Source organism: Pipistrellus hanaki (assembly GCF_964339955.1).
Source record: "Pipistrellus hanaki genome assembly, chromosome: 2".
Classification (NCBI taxonomy): Eukaryota; Metazoa; Chordata; class Mammalia; order Chiroptera; family Vespertilionidae; genus Pipistrellus; species Pipistrellus hanaki.
Genome location: NC_140504.1, coordinates 105935912 through 105956178, shown reverse-complemented (window position 1 = coordinate 105956178; position 20267 = coordinate 105935912). Strand labels below are relative to the sequence as shown.

General features: G+C 43.1%; 1 protein-coding gene across 1 annotated transcript in view; it reads right to left on the bottom strand.

The window, feature by feature from the left end:
* WNT7A (Wnt family member 7A) overlaps positions 1-20267 on the bottom strand; it is an 81535-nt gene that overhangs the window by 24473 nt on the left and 36795 nt on the right. The window lies entirely within an intron of this gene.

Here is a 20267-nt window from a genome sequence, read left to right as displayed (position 1 = left end):
CCAATATTTACAGATGCTCGACCCAAGAATACCACTATAAACTGGGAGTCTCATGCACATGTGAAATGGCAAAAGCCAAAAGAATCTAAAGATTCACAATGGGGACCAGTTATGTAAATGATGGTGCATCTATAAAATGGAATGTCCTGAAGATATTAGAACAAGGCAGTCTGTATTGACTAATGAGGACTGAGGACTGATTTTCAAGATACATGATTAAGACAACAAAGCAGGGTGCAAAAAAGTGCCCAGGACATGAGCTCATTTGTGTGAGAAAGAAAAGACTTGTGCATATGTGTTTATAAGAGCACAGAATACTATCTCTGGAAGAATATTTGAGAAGTTGGTAAGAGTTAGCTGCCTCTGGGGCAAGCACCTGGAACAAATAGGATGACCGGCTGTATAGGAGTCTTACTTTTCAGGGGATTGCCTTTTGTACCTTTTGAACTTTCTACCATGTTAGAAAAAAATTCACCACCTCCACAAAACCTTCCCCGGTTGCCAGAGCAGTCATTGACTCCCTCCTAATTTCCATAGCTATACTGGGCTGTTGACTATCTGCCTCTCAACTTTCCTCATCAGGCTAACAGCTCTATGTGGTGGACATGAAGATATACTACCCAGATACCCCTTCATCAGGGGTCATGTTTCATAGCTACAGGTAGTGGTGTACTTTTAATTAGGCTTTAAAAAAAAACCACCTGATTTTAAGCTACCAAACATTTAACAATCAGCTCACAAATTCCTGACTATATCACACTGGGTCGTCCCAACCCGAAGGAGCCAATGCCAGCACACATAGGACTAGGAGTGGAATTAGCACACATCATCTAATGGTCAGTTCCTTCAGGGTCTGTCCCCATGGCAAAAGCTGCAACCTTCCCCACTGGACAGACAGAGGCAGAGGTGTCTAAAGGTCTGGCCACTCTGATGGACATTACTTGCTCCAGAGCTCCCACCAAAACATTGCCTGGCCAGCATTGCAGCTTCTGCCCATCCCTGCTCCTCCCCTTTCCCTTCACAGTTCCCTAATAAACAGCTTTAACTTGGAAGTCCATCTCAGCCTCTGCTTCTGGAGACCCTCACCTGGGACACACCTGAGAGACTGGAGCCAGGTCACTCATCTCGATCTCCCAAGCCTCTGGAAGACTCACCTGGCATGGAAAAGGTGCTGACTAGCTGCAAGGTGAAAGAAAGACACAGTGTGTATATTTTCCTCTGTGAAATATTCATTCACTTGTTCTCTCCTTTGACATTGAACAACTGCTGTGTACTCTTTGGCATCATCCATGTTCTGGAAGCCCTGGGAAGAACATGATACAAGCAGATGCTGTCCCTGCATTCTTGTAGCCTGCACACCCAAGCCAGAGCATCCCTGGAATCGATCATTGATTATACTAGTAGATCGGTGAGTGCTATGAAGGAGCAGAACAGAGCAAAGAAATCCTGTCCCAGGAGGGGCTGCTATTGTGTGCAGCTCCCAAAGCCTCTCACAGAAAGGCAAGCTGGCCAGATTTCATGGGATGAGACAGGTGTGGCTGGCAGAGTGAGAGGGGCTGTGAGACATTCGAAGAAGAAGCATCTGGATCATCCATGAACCAAGAGCACCAAAGAGGGGCTTTCATGCAGAGGAGTCATGGGATCCAACTGACAACTTAAAAATTGTTCCAAAGGGAGTGGCCATTAGATTAGAGAAGGTCGGAGGGTAAGATGGAAATCTGGCAAGAAGGTATCCTCATCAAACAGGCCCGAGCCATGATGGTGGTTCAGATCATTACAGTGACAGTGGAAAGGAGAGAAGGAGCAAAATTGATAAGACAATATGGACAATTGGTGGAGGGCTGCAGAGGTCCAAGAAGTGACTCACAGGATGGATGCAGGGACTGTGCACAAGACAATGAATAGGAAGAGGGAATAGATTGGGAAAGAGTATATGTGGAGGGCATAATTAGGAAATTTTAGTGACAGTAAATAAGAAGGACATGTGGGGAGCAACAGGGTGTTTTAGTGCCACTGAAATCTGGTTCCAGTCAGCTCAGGTGCTCACAAGGGAAAATAGGAGTTAAATCCTAGTCAGGATTCGGTCACTTCCACAGATTAAAACATGTGGTTGAAACCAGCCAGAAGTGGAGTAAACACCTAAACTGCTGCCTTACACAACAATATAAATTTTTTTTGTATTAAAAAATTGATTGCAGGAGAAACCAAGATGGTGACATAAGTAAACACCTAAACTGCTGCCTTGCACAACAATTTTAAACTACAACTAAAAGACAAAATGGACATCATCCAGAACCACAGAAAAGCTGGATGAGTGGAAATTCTACAACTAGAAGGAAAGAGAAAAGCACACTGAGATTCAAAGGAGCTGCAGAAGGCAGATGTACAGAGATGCACGTGCATGCAGCAATTGTCAAGAGGGCTAGCAACTGAGTACATGGCTGGTTTTCTCAAGTGGGAGGGAGACAAAAGCTCCTCCAGTTTCAGGCAAGACTCTGGGGACCCAGACTCATTTGGGGAGAAACTGGACTGTCTGGCAGTGGGCGAAACTAGAGGGTGGCTTTCTCTCAAAGGTTCTTGCAGGACACTGAGACCTGGGGACCTCTTCTAGCAGGGCTTATGGGAAACCAATGCTGTCTGCTCTGCCCTGAGACTCCGCCCCATCCAAGCTGAGCAAAGAGGCTTTTGCAAGTCTTGTCTTATAAGGGTGTCTCCAGCACAAAAGTTTTCTCAGGTAGACACAGCTAATCCTCACAGCCAATTGTCCTGGAGGTCAATTCCCCCCAATGATACCAACAACAATCAAGGCTTAGCTACAACAAGACTGTGCACACAAGCCACAAAGGGGTGCACCAAGAGTGTCCACCTCAGGTAACTGGGGAGGCTGAGCCACTGGGCCCTATAGGACTCCTAGCATACAAAGCCACTTTATCAACTCAAGGAAGCAGACAAAATGTGGAGACAAAGAAACAAATCACAAACGAAAGAAATGTAGGAAAGCAAACAACTGGATATAGAGTTCAAAACCATGGTTATAAGGTTTTTCAATAATTTTTTAGAAAAGGCTGATAAATTCAGCAAGACCTCAAGGATATGAAAAAGGACCAACTAGAAATTAAGCATATACTGACTGAAATAAAAAATAATATACAGAAATCCAACAACTAGAGGATCACAAGAATCAAGTCAAAGATTTGAAATATAAAGAAGCAAAAAACACTCAACCGGAAAAGCAAAAAGAATCCAAAAATATGAAGATAGTGTAAGGAGCCTCTGGAACAACCTCAAGCATACCAACATCTGAATTATAGGGGTGCCAGAAGAAGAGAGCAAAATACTGAAAACCCATTTGAAGAAATAATGACAGAAAACTTCCCCCACCTGGTGAAAGAAATAGACTTACAAGTCCACGAAGTGCATAGAACCTCAAACAAAAGAAATTCAAAGAGGATCACATCAAGACACATCATAATTAAAATACCAAGAGCAAAAGACAAAGAGAAAATATTAAAAGCAGCAAGAGAAAAATAGTTAGTTACCTACAAGGGAGCACTCATATGATTGTCAGCTGATTTCTCAACAGAAACTATGCAGGCCAGATGGGAGTAGCAAGATATATTCAAAGTGATGAATAGTAAAAACCATAACCAAGATTATTCTACCCAGCAAAACTATCATTTAGAATTGTAATACATATCTATCCAGTGAATCTAAAAATCAAGTGGATTAAAAATCTGACATACAGAATAAACTGGTGAATATAATAGAATCAGGAACATGGAAAGGGAATGGACTGACAATTCTCAAAGGGAAAGAGGTGTTGGGGGTGCGGGAAGAGACTGAACAAAAATCATACACCTATGGATGAAGACAGTGGAGGGGGTGTAAGGGCATAAGGTGGGGTGGGAACCAGGTGGAGGGGATCTATGGGGGAAAAAAGAGGAAAAATTGTAATAATCTGAACAATAAAGATTTATTAAAATTTTTAAAAATTGATTGCAAAAGCATTAGAGGGGAGACAGAAAAATTTTAAAGTTTAGATGACTACAAGTTCAATAAGAGACTGCTGAAAAGCCAACCATGTGAGGCCATATTAACTGAGATAGGTAACTATTGCCTACAATAAAGGAGGAGCTGGTCTTGCTATGTGATTTTCAGAACGGGGCTATATCACAGCAAATGGACAGAAACAGATAAAGGATGTGTAGATGAGGGGTTTAAAGAAGCCATACTGAAGAGCTGGAGCTGCCTAGTCTACAGAAGATAGTTTCTGCCCTGGTTACACCCACTCCTGTCTTCCCCCGTGACCCCCCCCCACACACACACACACACACACACTCTCTCTCTCTCTCTCTCTCTCTCTCTCTCTCTCTCTCTCTCTCTCTTTAGACCTATCTCAGGGCAGGGTGAGTGGGAGGCACTATGCATCCAGAGGGCAAAACTGAGACCCTAATTGGCGGGGATGGGGAGTCATGGGGCAGGGCAGCAGATACCAGCTCAGCAATAGGTCAGCCCTTCCCACTAAGCTGACCAAGGCTGGAGGGCATTGCAGGGGGTGATGAGCTCCCTGTCCTGGGAGTGTGTGGGAACAGCAGATAGAGTCTGCAATAGGGATTCCTGCAATGGGTGGGGGTGGCTCTTCTCAATCTGCTTCTCTGTCCCCTAGCTAAGCCCCAAACCTGCCTGGAACAGCAGGAAGAATTTTCCACACCATTGGAGGTAGAAAATCAATCTCTTTCTGACAGGCCCCCAGGAAGTGCCAACAATGGTGCTGCCCAGAGTCCAGAATTGCCAGGGTGGAGTTCTTAGGCCAGGGAGGGGCTTTGGGAGAAACTTGGCTCAGGAAAATTTCTTGATTCATAATACCAAATAAATACTATCAAAGGTGGCCTCCCTGGCAGTCCCAGACTCTTGGGACTGTCCAGTGAATTTCCTAGAGGAGGAGGGGGTTCTCAGGGGGAGAGGTCAGACAGTGATCTCTCATAGGGTCCATGCCACATGGTGCTCCTGTGACCAGGAACTTCTCTCACCCTCCAAAGCATTCTGAAGGGCATCTAATTTTTAAAAAAGAAAAGGTGTTTGCCAGCATTGAATTCCACTGCTCCCTTTCACCTCCCCTGAGAAGAACCTGGCATTCCCAACACAGTTCAGAAGGATTTCCCCTCCTCTTGGGGTCTGTCATTCCTGCCATGCTCTTCTCCAGGAATGTGTTTCCATTCACCCCCACATGGCCTGGCTCAGTCAGGGGCCTCACAAGCACCACCTCTCTCTCAGAGCTGTCCTGTCCCTGCACTATCCAGCCTAGCAGGTCTCTTCCAGAAAGATCTCTCCTGCTCTGAATGCCCTTCTCTTTGTGCCTTGTTTTATACAACCCAGGCATGGCCTTTGGGGCTCTGTAAACACCGACTCCTCAGAGAGACTTACCACAACCACTAAAAAAAGGAACCCCGCCTGTCATCGCTCCCAATTCCCATTGGTTATCACTTCAAGATCCAACCCATCATCTATCTCAGCTTCCATTGGTCATAATTCTCAGCTCTACCAGTCATTGCTCAAAGACCCCACCAGTCATCTCTCCTGATTCCCATCAATCATTCCTCCCAGATCCACCTGTTCATTGCTAAGGTCAGACTAGTAACTCAGGCCAGTCAGGGACCCTTAGAGCAAGCCCTGGGGTTCACACTAAACAGTAGATGAGAATTGTTGGTTATTTCCCTCCTGCATGCTTCCTTGTAACCACATGGGTCTGAGAATGAAGTTAACTAAGAGAGCAGCACTGGAAAAGAGAGGATACACTGTGCAATTGTGTATGTGCAAGGAGTATGTGTGTGCAATTGTTTCCTGGGAATATCATTTGCACCCTAGACCAAACTAAACCTGAATTCATTATCCTGAGATCATTCAGTTCCATCAGCTAATGAACTCCCCTTGTTTTTAAGCCATCTTGTGTTGGGTTTCTGTCCCTTACAGCTTAAAATACCCTAACTAGTACAGAGCTCCTTTCAACTGTATAGTGGAGATGACGTTTGTAAAGTCAAGAGCTAGTTCTTAGTTTGTGGGTTTTGTCACAACCTGGAGCAGATCTGGGGAGCTGAAAACTGGTTTGCTTGAAAGGGCCTTAGGGAGGCCAGGACCTCAGGGCTCAACTGACCAGTTGCCTGGAGTGTTGGCTGCTGATGCTTGCAGCCAAGTTCTTCCTGGAGGTGCTCCATCATGGGAACCATCTCTCCTCAGCCAATGACGGGTTGATGCAAAGGCCTGTTCTCCCTGCTTCAACTAGGGACATTTCTAAAGGGCCATTCTAATGGGCAGTTGAAGCCTCTGCTGCTGCATCACAGTCCAACTTCTCCCTCATGTACCCAGAGGTGCATCTCCCCAGAGCACTTACTGGATCCAGTCACCAGGAGATTATAGGTGTGAGCACACCTTGGGAGGGAGGCTGCAGACTACAATCCCAGAGTTTACACTGCCTCTCTCTGCTCCTCCTACTCCTGCTCTTCCTCTTTCTGTTCCTCCTCCTGCTTCTCCTCCTGCTCCTCTTTCTTATGCTCCCTCTGTTCTTCCTCCTTAGGTTCCTTCCCCTCCTGCTCCTCCTTCTTATACTCCTCTTGTTCCTTCTCCTCCTTAAATTCTTCTTCCTCTTCCTCATCTTCCTCTTCCTCCTCATCGTCATTCTGGTCCCTTTCTTGTTCCCCTCCTCCTGCTGCTCCTGCTATTCCTCCTCTTCCTCCGCGCCTCCTGTGTGTCAATCCATCATGAGTAGAAAGCTTCCTTGCATTCAGCTGCAGCTGTATTCCTTTGGGCAACTCAGACAAAATAGAAGACAGACTTTTTAAAACATTTGGAGTATTTTCTTCTTGGTCACATTCTTTAAGTAATATTGGATGCATGGACTTCAAGAAAATATTCCTGTCTGCTTTGGGTGGGATGGCAGGGGAAAGCTGCATTCCTTAGAACAGGGCCACTGGAGTGCAGCTGGGTTAGCCCTGACTACAAGGTGGCACAGAGTTTCACCTGGCCTCAGGAAGAGCAGTGTCAACCAAACCAGTCAGGAAATTCTTCTGGTCTAGATTGGGACCTCTGAAATTCAGTGTGGGCCAGGTTATGAATGCTCAAAGACTATCCATGGCACCCTGTTGTCCTGGGGTGAAAGCTCTGAGTTTATTGCCTGGCTCTGGAGGCACATGAACTGAGGACTTGTGGATAAATAACCCTTAATCTCTAGAACTGCCTTTCTAGGTTCCCACTTTTCTCTCACTTGTCTGCCCCTGCAAATAGTCACCCACATGCCCAAACATCTACACTCTAGTCATAATGTGTCCTTTGCTGTTCCTCCAACACACTAGGCATGCTCCTGCCTAAGGCCTTAATCCTAGCTGTTCCTCTGCATGGAACACTCTTCTCTGCTCTATACCTGGCTCCTCCCCTCATTTCCTTGGGCTTTTGCTCAAATCTCACCTTTTCAAGGACACTTTTTCGGATCCCCACCTGGTTTCTTTTGTTCCCTGAAAGGTCAATATCTGACATAAACACATTCTCCTTATTTGGTTTCTCCTATATCCCACTAGAATCTAACTGTCCAAAGGCAGCAACTAGCCTATATGCTCCCTGCTGCATCCCCAGCACTCAGACTGGTGCCTGGAACATAGACAGTGCCCAGTAAATACATCCTGAATGAATGACTGAGAGAAGTAACAATGGGACCAACTGGAATGAGGAGGTGAGGAAATGGCCTCCAGAGTGGAGGACATTGAGGATAACTTGTCTAGATAAAAAGAAAGAAAGGGCAGGCTAGACAGAAGGGTTATCATGAGCAAAGGCCAGTGAAAAAGGGGCTGAGAGCAGGAGTAGTCAAGAAATGGTGAGGAGGCCAGTGGGTCAGGCCTCTTGATGGAACAGAGGTGTTTGGACTTTGAGAAGCTCCCTCATGCAGCCACATGAAGGACAGACCAGAGGCTTGAACTGGTCTGGAAGCAGTACAAGAAAGGATCGGCCAGACAGAACTGCAGATGAAGAACAAGGGAGCAGACAGAAGTCAGACGATCACCTGGCCATTTTCCAGGGGTAGGTGCTTGTGAACCCCCTTTGGTGGTGAATCAGTTACAAGTGCACAGCTGATGAGGGTCAAGCCAGCATCCACAGCTCCTGCTGTCCTTCATGGCCTTCTATGCCCCAGCTACCACCAGATGGACTGCCCAGGATCCAACAGGCCCTGCCTGGGCAACCAGGTACCAATGAGGCCCTTTGAATTCCCACCCCAGAAAAGGAACTTCCTTTGTGTGGGGGTCCAATGCCGGAACTGGTGTCTAGGAAGGTGGGCTGTCTGGCCCAAGGACATGGGTACAGAGACACCTCCCCTGAGACAGACGTTTTTCTGATCATGGTGGAGTCAGAAATTTTCCAGCCAGTTAACTGGGTTATCTCTATGCAGGGCAGTGTTCAGCGAGGTGGGCCTCTCCTGGAGACAAGGGGGTGGCATGGCTGAGGAATAATGGATTCCTTACTTGTCTGAAGCTACAGGGAACTGCTGTAGGAGCTGAGACCCAGGGCACAGGGGAACGCAGGTGTTCGTCTCAGACTGGCCACCAAGAGCTGTGTGGCTTCTGGCCATCTCTGAAGCTCTGTCTGCACCACATGGGCTGGTCCTATGTGTCTGGATGAGGGTAAGGTCCTCTGAAAGCAGGTCATGCTGAATAAACTGGAGCCTTTCACAACAGAGGAAGAAGAGATTTCAACTCCTTGACTTGGGAGTCCCAGCTCTACTACCTCCTGGTTGGGTAACCATGGGAAATCACTCAACTTATCTGAGCCTGGTTCTTTAACAAGAAAACTGGGACTTACAAGTAGCAATGACAGGGACCATCTCAGGGTTGCTAACTGAAGCAGTATGTGAGGAGGGAGCTGGAGAAGAGAACTTTAATGGGTTGGAGCCCCCAAATTTTTGCAAGATTATTCTCTGCAGAAGTTGCCAACCAGCTTGGAGATGGAGGGAGTAGAACTGGCCCTTCCTAATTGTTTTATAAGGCCACTCCCAACCAAGAGCCTGCAGGGATAAAGTGAAGTTTCCAGAAGGAAGTGAGATCCTTATCACCAGAGGTATTCAAGCTAGAATGAGATCTGCACATCTAAGAAGGGAGCCATCAGCCACATGACAGCTTGAACTGTGGTTCAAGTGAACTGAAATGAGCTGAAATATAAAGCAAATGTCAGATTTCAAAGACTTATTATGGGGGGGAAAGAACATAAAAATCTCAGTATTTTCATTTTGATAACATATTGAGATGACAATATTTTGAGCATATTAGATTAAAATACATTACTAAATTTAATGTCATCCTTTTTACCTTTTTGATGTGGCTTCTAGAAAAAAATTTTAAATTACATGTGTGACTCATAAATTTCTATGGAACAGTGCTGGCCAAATCCTTGTTGTTCAAAGTGTGGTCCCAGTGCATCACCTAGGAGCTTGTTGGAAATGCAGACTCTCAGGCCTACCCTGTCCTGCAGAATCAGAAGCTGAATTTCCACATTCTCCCCAGGTGATTGTGTGTGTGCATTAAAATTTGAGATACCTTGCAGATAACTTGGTTAGAGTTCTGGAGGATCCCTGTTTCAGAAGGGAATGGGAGCAAATAACCTGAAGTTCAGCCCAGAGTAGGTGAAATATTGGGTGATTGATGCCTTTGTCCCTAGTCACACACTCAGACCATGGTGTTTTTATACCCATGTCTCTCTTGCCAGGAAGCAAACACATATTTTCAAGAGAAAAGGGCAGTATAGCAAGGGAGTAGACTCTTAGAAATGAACAGCATCATGGAACACAATTGCTTACATCCTGTAAATTTTTAGAGGCTGGAAAATAATCTCAGGAAACAACTGAAAAATAGATCTATGTGTTAAAAAACCAACTCCCCTAAATTCCTCCCTTTTTCTAATCTCTGGAAACTTGGCCCACAGGCATTGGATGATACTAAATATGGAAATGATGAGCAAGTAAATCACTCTGATGTGCCACAAGTTGCCCAGGGCCTATTTTATGGTTGAGTTTTAACCTTTGAGCACTGAGAGCTGTAATTAAAAAGCTGACAGCTTCCCAACTGTGAATATGCCAGGAGGGCTTGGAACTGCACGAGGGGAACAAGGAGGGTGGTACCTTTTCCAATTTAATTAAGTCCAAGTTCAAAGTCCACCTTTGGCTTTCCAGAATACAACCAAACCTACACTCCTCACAGGGTGCCGGAGGAGATCTGCCCATCTCCTCTGCTCCCCATCCCCCACTCCCAAACACACCCATCTGCTACCTCATCTCCACCTCATCTCCCCTCTTCCTCTGCTCATTGAGCCTCTTTGCCCAAGCTCTTGTATTCGCTGTTCCCTCTGTCTCAAGTGCTATTCCCCATATGGTTCACTTTCTCACTTCCTACTCTGAACTCATCCTCTCAGAAAGGCTCTTCCTGGTTACCTAATATAAATTCCCCCTCCTATCACCTCTGACTTCTCATCCTGGTTTATTTTTTCATCATAGCATTCATTACTCTCTGATAATAGATATAATTGATTGTTTTTTTGTCCTCTGCTTTCCCTATGGATAGTTAGCTTCCTAAAGAAAAGTACTACCTAATCCCAGAGCCTCAGACAATCCCAGACACAGAAATAGGTGCTTAATAGATATTGTTAAATGAATGAGTACATGGATTTCTGTCCCTTTCTTTCTCAGCTGGTCTTATGACCTCACTGGGAAAACATCAGATTTATCAGCAATAAACTCAGTTTTTCACCTACCCATCCATTCAACCAACCATCATTCTAATAATTTTCTATTCATCTATCCCTTCATCCCTTTATCTGTCCATCTATTCATCTACCTCTCCATCCATATAGCCATTCTCCAACCATCTTTCCAAATCCTATCATCTATCTATCTATCTATCTATCTATCTATCTATCTATCTATCTATCACCTATCTATCTATCTATCTCTATCTATCTAGCTATCTACCTGCCTATCTATCACCTATCATCATCCTTCCAAATATTCATCCACCCACCATCCATATACATCTACACCAACCTCCAGATGGTTAGACATTCTAACCTATGGCCCTACAATCCCCTATACTTCCTTTTACCAAATGCATTTTATGCCATTATGAATACATTCAATAATTCATCCTTCCCCTTTTATTACAATGTAAGCACCTCGAAAGCAGAAATTTTCTCTTATTTACCTTTGATTTCCAGTGCTTAAAAACAGAGCTGACACTTAGTAGGTGTCAGTGAATGTTTTCTGAATGAATATATTTTTTCTTTCCCTTTATTTACTTGTTTTGCATTTCCTACTAACCTGTGAAGTCCATGATAGCAGGGACCATTTTTAGTCATTTGTTGGCCTCTAAAATACTGCACCTGACACAAAGGAGACATGCTACAAATATTTAATGAATGACTGAGTGAATGAATGCCCAAACAGAGGACCTACATATAGCAAGTATATATACACTGGAGCCAGACTGCCTGGATTCAGACCCTTGTTTGTACTCATTCACTCTGTGACCTTGGGGGAGTCAGTGAACCTTTCTGTGCTCAGTGTCCTCATTTGTAAAAGACAAATAATAATAGCATTTTATAACTGGGTTCTTATGAAAATGTTATGAGTTAATACATATGAAGTGCTTAGAACAGTGCCTAGAGTAAGACAAATGATACATAGATGTTTAAAAATAAAACCCCAATTTCAGGCTGGCCATAAGACCAAATATTGAAATCACAGATTCTTGAGTTTAAAAGGCAGGAAGAAAACTTTTGACTGAGTCTCCACTGTTCCCACAGGAGGACTCCTATAACAAACATTTTCACTTTCCCAGCCACACTGGGACCATTGGGTTAACTACCAATATTATGTCAGGTGGTCAAGGAAAGGGACAGGAAGTGATGAAGTAGACAGAAGGTCAATTTCAAATTGGGTGATTAGAAAAGTTCCCCTGAAGAAGGTAATATCTGAACAAAAACTTGAGGAGGTGTGAAGGTGAATGTCTGGAGAGTGAAAACTCCATGCAAAATGAACTGCAAATACAAAGACCCTGAGGTAGGGAGGTACCCAGTGTGTCTGAGGAACAGTATCAATGAAGCAGAGTAAACAAAAGGAAAGCAGAAAGAAATAAGATCAGAGGGTCACAGTCATAAAGGGTCTTATTGGACATTGTGAAGACTTTGGTTTCTACTCTGAGTGAGTTGGGAGCCATTGCAACATTATGGGTGGAGGAAAGATGATTTAAGTTACATTGGTCAATATGGAAGCAGGGAGACAAGTTAGGAGGCTATTTTACTACCCCAGGCATGAGATGGTTGTTGCTTGGACCATGGGGTCAGGAATGCAGGTTGTTAGAAGGGGAAAGATTCTTGATAGATGTTGTAAGCAGAACCAACATATTGGATATGGAGTATGATAATAGGAATCAAGAACAAAGTCAAAGATTTTTATCTAGACAACAGAACTATTTCCTGAAATGGATGGGGGAAGGAAGAGAAGGAAGGAGCACATTCATGGGAGACAGGTCAGGAGTGAGGTTTGAGACAGTAGGAAGGAGGAGAGTGGCAGCTGGATACACCAGACTCAAGTTTGGGTGAAGACTGGACTTTAAGGACAACTTTGCTGGCCCCAGAATGTGGCCATTGCTTGGGTATTGTGGCAGGAGGCTGGAAAGGTCCAAAGCAGGGCCCTTTCCAGCTTTGATATGACTGAGAGACCCAGATAGACCTCACCTGTCTCAGAGAGGTAGGACCAGCACGGGATCACAATAGCTTTGTCCCCTTATGACCCTCTCAGATCAGTAAAGTGAAAATCTTAATGACCTCTTGGACATCTCCTTTCCCCAAGTCCTTGTAGTATGCTATGTGGCTGGTACCAACACACACACACACACACACACACACACACACACACACACACACACAAAGGAGTTTTAGACTTAGAAAGAGTCTAAGGAATATAATACACTAATAGTGCTTAAAACCTAATGTGGCTTGAAAATTACTATTACTACCAATAACAATATTCATAACAGTAGCCACTAGTTTCTGAGAATACACCATGCAAGAGGGAATGGGACTCAGCACTTTATGGGTATCGTTTCATTCAATCTGCATAACTTCTCTGAGAAGTACAAATTATCCTAAGAAGGAATCTGAGACTTGATGTAGAAAGACTAACCAAGCCAAAACCAGTTTGGCTCAGTGGATAGAGCATTAGCCTGCGGACTGAAAGGTCAAGAGCATGTACCTTGGTTGCAGGCACATCCCCAATAGGGGGTGTGCAAGAGGCAGCTGATCAATGATTCTCTCTCAATGGTGTTTTTAACTCTCTATCCCTCTCTCTTCCTCTCTGTAAAAAATCAATAAAATATATTTTTTTTAAAAGAAGAAGAAGAAGAAGACTAACTAAGTCCCTCAGCAAACAAGTGGCAAAATTTGGTTTTTATTACAACTCTTCCCATAGCCATGGCATTCCATCTCCCAGCATGGAACAAACCTAACATCTTTCCATGAGTCAAGAGCACAATGTGGCTAGGGCTCTCCAACATGCCTCCCCACCCAGGGCTCTCCGAGCCAAAGGAGAGCAGCTCCCTGCAGAGCCCTCATTCCAGTAGACTGAGAGACACCCAGCGGGAGTGTCAGGTGCCTCACCTGTGAAATGGACAAAATTACATCGTTCACTTGGAGGCGAGTGTGAAACTTGGCCAAGAAAGTATAAAAGAAAGGTTTTGCATATTATAAAATCTTTCACAAACACTGTTAGAATCAATATTGTTTCAAAATACTGTTAGTCTTCTCATGCCTATCCCTCCAAATATATGTGTACCCAAAGAACGAACACACACACACACACACACACACACACACACACACACTAGTAAGAGCTAAGAAGAGGCTGCATACAGCATGGGCTACAGAGGCAGGATGACTGGGAAGGAATCCTGACTCAGATACTTTCTACCTGGGCAATCACAATACAGTACTTAACTGTTTTATGCCTCAGTTTTCTTCACCTGTAAAATGGGAGTGATGACAATAGGGCCTTTCCTCTAAGGCCATGCATGAGAACACATGATGTGTCAGATCTTGAGAGGAGCATACATAGCAGCTGAGTTGGCCTCACGCTGCCCATGCCCCACTGGCCCAGGGTGTTTCTCTCTTCTCCGATGTCCTGGGAAGGCCCTGAAATAAGTTGAACCTTTATTCTGGTGCTCAGGAGCCTGGAACACTGTTTAAGTCTCTGCCTGGATCTCAGCTGCTCAGCTGCAAAATGCAGTTAATAAGGAACCCCACAGTTGTTGAAATGGATTAACTCATGTAGACACAGTGTTGGAATAGAGCAAGTGCTCACGACTGTGTGCAATGACTATCATTTGCATCTCAAATGCACATTGCAAGGTGACAATTTAAAGAAGCCCCTTTGTCAAGCAAGGAGTCCTTTTTCAGGACATAACAGCACCTGGATTTCTCCTTACAGGACAAGTGTTCAGCATTAGGGGAAATGATAGTAGCCTGCTCTTTCCCACATCACCAATCCATGCCCTTCTCTTCAAGACCATTCCTGTCCCTTCCCCCCCTCCCCCCATCTTCCTTACCAGCACTTGTCTCCCCTTCTCCTCATCCCAGAAAATTTGATAACACCCAGGATTCCCAGTTCCACCGCTGAGGACAAAAGCATCAATTGTTCCCATGGCTGCCTTTTGACTTGGTCTCACTGTGGTGGTATAACCAAGCTCCCTCGGGCTTCACCTCACTGGGAGATCTCTCAGGGCTCCCCGAACTGCCCATCCCCACCACAGGTTGGTTTCAAATGATCCTCTGGCTGAAGGGCCGGCAGGATGTCCTGCTGAGAAATCAGATGGCCACTCTTCAAGACCCCTCACCCTGGGCTGGCCAGGGCATCAGGGAGGTGAAAGGATTGCTCCACTGTAGATACCTCCCTGGTTCCCCTTAACACCATTGTCCATGCCGCTGCACTCTAATCCAGTGAGCACTGTCCAGCAGACCTTCCATGACAATGGAACTGTCTAATATGGTAGCTAAGAGCCACTCAAAACGTGACTGAGGATCTGAATGTCTAATTTTATTTATTTGTGGCCTATGATGACTCTATTGGATAGCTATAAGCACCCCACTTCACTGAGAACAGTGACTCACAGCTAACAAGAAGGACTAAAAGGATTCTGCCAGGGGAGAGTATATAGTTCCCCAGGCTTATAACTTCACCAAACTGAGCAAGCTCAGAAACTCCATTAAAACAGGAGGTGCCCCAGGTTTTTACACAGTTATGGATACTCCTGGGCATGCCTTAGTCTAGGTACTTCCTGGTCGAGTCCCATCTTGAACCCTCCATAATAGTCTAGGTCTCGCCATGCAGAGGAGGGCAACATGTAGAATCTTCCTCTCCACACAGCCAAGTTCCCTCCTGGTTCAGAAGTGTCCAGTCCCAGGCAGAGGATGGTGCCTTAGGACTCTCCCAGGGCCACAATGACCAGAGTAGAAGAGGACTCGCAGTACTTGAGTCACTCACAATTCCTAAACTGCCAGATATTGGGATCTTTTGGAGGCTGAAGACTGAAGTATCCAAGTTCAGCTGATTGATGTTTCTAACTCTTTATCCCTCTCCCTTCTTCTCTGTAAAAATCAATAAAATATATTTTTTAAAAACTATTGGATTTAATAAGTGAATTCAACAAAGTAGTGGGATACAAAATTAACACCCAGAAATCAATGGCATTTTTAGACACCAGTAATGAATTCTCAGAAAGAGAAACAAAACAAAAAAAAATTCGATTCACTATTGCAACAACAACAACAAAAAAGATACTTTGGAATAAATTTAACTGAAGAGGTATAAAACCATAACCTCGGAAAACTATATGACATTGAAAAAAGAAACAGAGGAAAATACAAATATATGAAAGAATATACTGTGTTCATGGATTGGACAAATTAGCATAATTAAAATGCCCATACTATCCAAAGCAATTTATAGATTCAATGCAATTCTTATTAAAATACCAAAGTATATTTCACAGGACTAAAACAAATAATCCAAAAACTTATATAGAACTAAAAAAGGTCCCAAATAGCAGCAGCAATCTTGAAAGAGAAGAACAAAGTAGGAGGGATCATAATACTGGATATCAAATTAGACTACAAAGCCACTGTAATCAAAACAGCCTGAAACTGGCACAAGAAACAAGTATATACACCAATGGAATATAACAGAGACCCCAGAAATCGACCCAAGCCATTATGCTTGATTAATATTTGACAAAAGAAGTAAAAGTATACAACGGGTGAAAAACAGTCTCTTCAATAAATGGTGTTGGGATCATTGCATAGGTACATGCAAAAAATTGTAATTAGTCTACCAACTTACACCATATCCAAGAATAAACTCAAAATGGATAAAATACTCAAACGTAAGTAGTGAAACCATAAAAATCCTAGAAAACCATAGGAAGCAAAATATCAGACATCTCTCATTCTATCTAATAAAAGATTAATATGCAAATTGACCATCATTCCACTAAACCCACAAGCCATGCCCACCAGCCAATTAGGAGTGTGTATGCAAATTAACCCTAACCAAGATGGCTATGGCCACCTCTGAGCAAGCAGGAGGGAGGCTTGGGTTTCCCCAGCAATGGAGGAAACCAAGTTTTCCACACAAGCTATAAAGTTTGTATTATAGAAATAATACAAAGTTTTATTGTATTATTAATAAAAGGCTTCTGCATAGCAAAAGAAACCATCAACAAAATGAAAAAGGGGCCCACTGTACTTACTTGTCAATGACATATCTGATAAGGGTTAATTTCCAAAATGCATATAGAACTCATACAACTCAACAATTAAAAAATGGGCAAAGGACCTAAAAAGACACTTCTTCAAAGTGGACATACAGATAGATGGTCAAGAGAAATGAAAATGCTCAAGGTTAGGGAAACAAGATGGCAACCGATCAGACAGACTTGTTCTGAGCCTAGTCCCAGAACAGATAGAAGCAGCTTCTAAGAGTCCCTCAGGGAGTATTGACTGGCAAGCTAAGGGGTAGCAGAACTCTAAAAGAAGGTAAGGGTCCTCTGGATAAGATTTCTTGACCAAGCAGCCAGCACTGCAGAGGCGGAGACCTCTCCGGGAGCTACGGGCTCAGAGGGAAGGTGGCCCCGAGCGGCCCTAGCCCCATGCGGCCCTGCGCCACGGGTGGCCCTGGCCCCGCACAGCCCCGTGCCTTGAGCGCCCCATGCCCCTAGTAGCCCCATGCCCAGGGCTTCACCGAAAGAGACAGCGGCTGCAGAGAGAATTGTGCACTGCAAGACCCGGTGCTGGGTTTGGCATGATCTTCCCCAAAATCGGGACTTTTTTAAAAATGCCAAGGGACGCTGGACAAATTGTTAAGAATCAGGACCCTCCCGCCAAAAGCAGAACATCTGGACACCTTGGCGCAGACCCATCCTGCACCTGATCCCCTTTACCCCCTTGCTTCTGAGTACTAGGGATGGACTGCCCAGTTTGGCATATCCTGGGAGACTGCAGGGGAAAATTGCCTTCCTGGAAGCAGGGGATCAGAGCGAGAAGAGATAATCTGGGAGCCAAGACAATCTGGGGGCCTGCATCCAGGCAGCCTACCTCAACAAAATATAGAGCCATAGAGAAAGAAGGCTAGAGCAGCCAAAAAGACGGGGAAGTCAGACCAGAAACACTGCCACCTAGGGGCTGAAATACAAACTTATTTTTCCCCCCTTTTTACCTTTCTTTCATTTTTTATTTTTTTATTACTTTTAATTAATCAAAAGTAAACAGACACAAATAACTAAGAAATAGGCTACTTAAAATTAAGGACTAGCTTACAAAACTGAGGTGCAGTGGAATTCAGGGAACTGCAATACTGTCTGGACAGAGAAACAGGAAGTGAATGACCACTACTGCCCTTTTTTATGCTAATTTTTCTATTTTTTATTTTATTTTCATCTTTTACATCTTTTAGTATATTTTCATTTTTTACATCTTTTACTTCAGAAACAAATTTTTTTCTTTTTGCCTCACTTGATTACATTTTTCAATTTCAATCATCATTATTACTACTGCTATTTTGCATTTTTGTTTCCTTTTTTTTTTAGTACCATTTAATTTTCTCTTTAATTTACATTTGGATTAATCTTCATTCTATTTTAATCTCTACTATAGCATCATTCAACCCTATCTCGACTCAACTTTTATGCCATCATTCTCTTACTAGCCTTTACCATTTTCATCTCCTGTTTATCTTATCCCTTCCCGGCTTTAGTTTCTCCTTATTCTTTCTGTATACCCCCAGCTAAAATTCTCACCATACTTATAGACCTAATTTTCAATCCCCTGCTCCAAGTGCATAAATACAACTCTCTTCACTATATTAACTAGATAAAAAAAAAAATAATAACTGTTTTCCTCTCTATCCTTTTGTTATTTTTTGCGTGAACGTTGATTATATTGAATTTTTATGCTTTTAGTGAAATTGATATGCTTATTCTTTTGTTGTTATCGTTGCTTAGTATTTTTTAATTGCTTTGTTTTTGTGTATTTTTTTACTTCTGTTTATCGTAGCCTTGCTTAATAATAGTAGATATTGTAGTTTGTATTACTCTCCAAGTATTATTGCTGGCATTTGTGGGAATTAGTGGTTGTTCTATGGGAATTTTCTCCACATATTATATAGTTTGTTTCCCCTTTCTCTCTTAGTCAAGTTCTTCTCTCTCTCTCTCTCTCTCTCCTTTTCCCAATTTCATTTCAACACTACTTTTTTTATTTCTACCTCATTATTTATCATTCTATTTTTTCCTTTCTTCTTTCTCCTCTACAACCTAATTTCCTTTCTCTTGTGATCGCCTTTAATAGAGGTTATTAATATCGCAAATACATTCCTGGTCAGTGCTTTTTGTGTTTAACCTGGTAGTGTTGTATGTTGTGCCTTTAAATCAAAGCTGGAGAAAGAAAACCACATAACCAGACATCCTGAAAAGAGAGACAAGGGGAGACAAAGAAATACCCTGCACATGAAAGAAAAGCAGGCATCACCAGAAAAGGACGTAAACGAGTTAGAGGCAAGCAACCTATCAGAGCAGGAATTCAGAGTAATGATCATAAGATGGCTAAAAAGAATGGAAGAGAAATTTGACAATATGAATAAGAACCAAGAAGAAATGAAGAAGAACCAAGAGGAAATGAAGATGAACCAAGAAGAAATGAAAAAAAAATGACATCGCTACCATGAAGAACGCAATAGAAAGCATCAAGAGTAGACTAGAAGCAGAGGACCACATCAGTGAGCTAGAACACAAGATAGAAAAAAATACCCAATTAGAGCAACTACTATGAAAAAAAATTAAAAAGCAGGAGGAGTGCCTACAGGAGCTTTGGGACAATACAAAACAAAATAATATTATCAAAAATAGGGGTTCCAGAAGGAAAGGAAACTGAGGTAGACATGGAAAACGTATTTCAAGAAACAATGACAAAAACTTTCCTGAGATAGAGAAGAAAAAAACCACACAAATCCAAGATGCTCGCAGAATCCCAAGCAAAATGAATCCCAGAAGACCGACACCAAGGCACATTTAATTAAATTGGCAAACACCAACAACAAACTAAGAAACTTAAAAGCAGCCAGAGACAGAAAGTTATATATAAAGGAACCCCCATCAGACTAGTAAATGAAGGGAGGGAGTGGTATGAAATATACAGAGTCATGCAAAGGAAGGATCTGAATCCAAGAATACTGTACCCAGCAAGGTTATCAATCAAAATTGAAGGGAAAATCAGGAGCTTCACAGACAAGAAAAGATGAAGGGAATTTATCTCCACTAAACCAGCAATGCAAGAAATGCTAAAGGGTCTACTGTAAAAATAAAGAAATAGGAAGCGAAGAAGGAACACAGAGGTATAGAATAAAAATGGCGTCAAATGAGTACCTATCAATAATAACTTTAAATGTAAATGGATTAAATACACCAATCAAAAGACATAGGGTAACAGATTGGATAAGGAAACAAGGCCTATATATCTGTTGTCTACAAGAAACCCACTTCAGAAAAATAGACACACACAGACTGAGGGTGAAGGGATGGAAAAAGGTTTTCCAGGTAAATGGAAATGAAAAAAAAAGCTGGGGTAACAATACTTATACCTGACAAATTAGATCTCAGAGTGAAGGACATAACAAGAGATAATGAAGGCCACTTCATAAT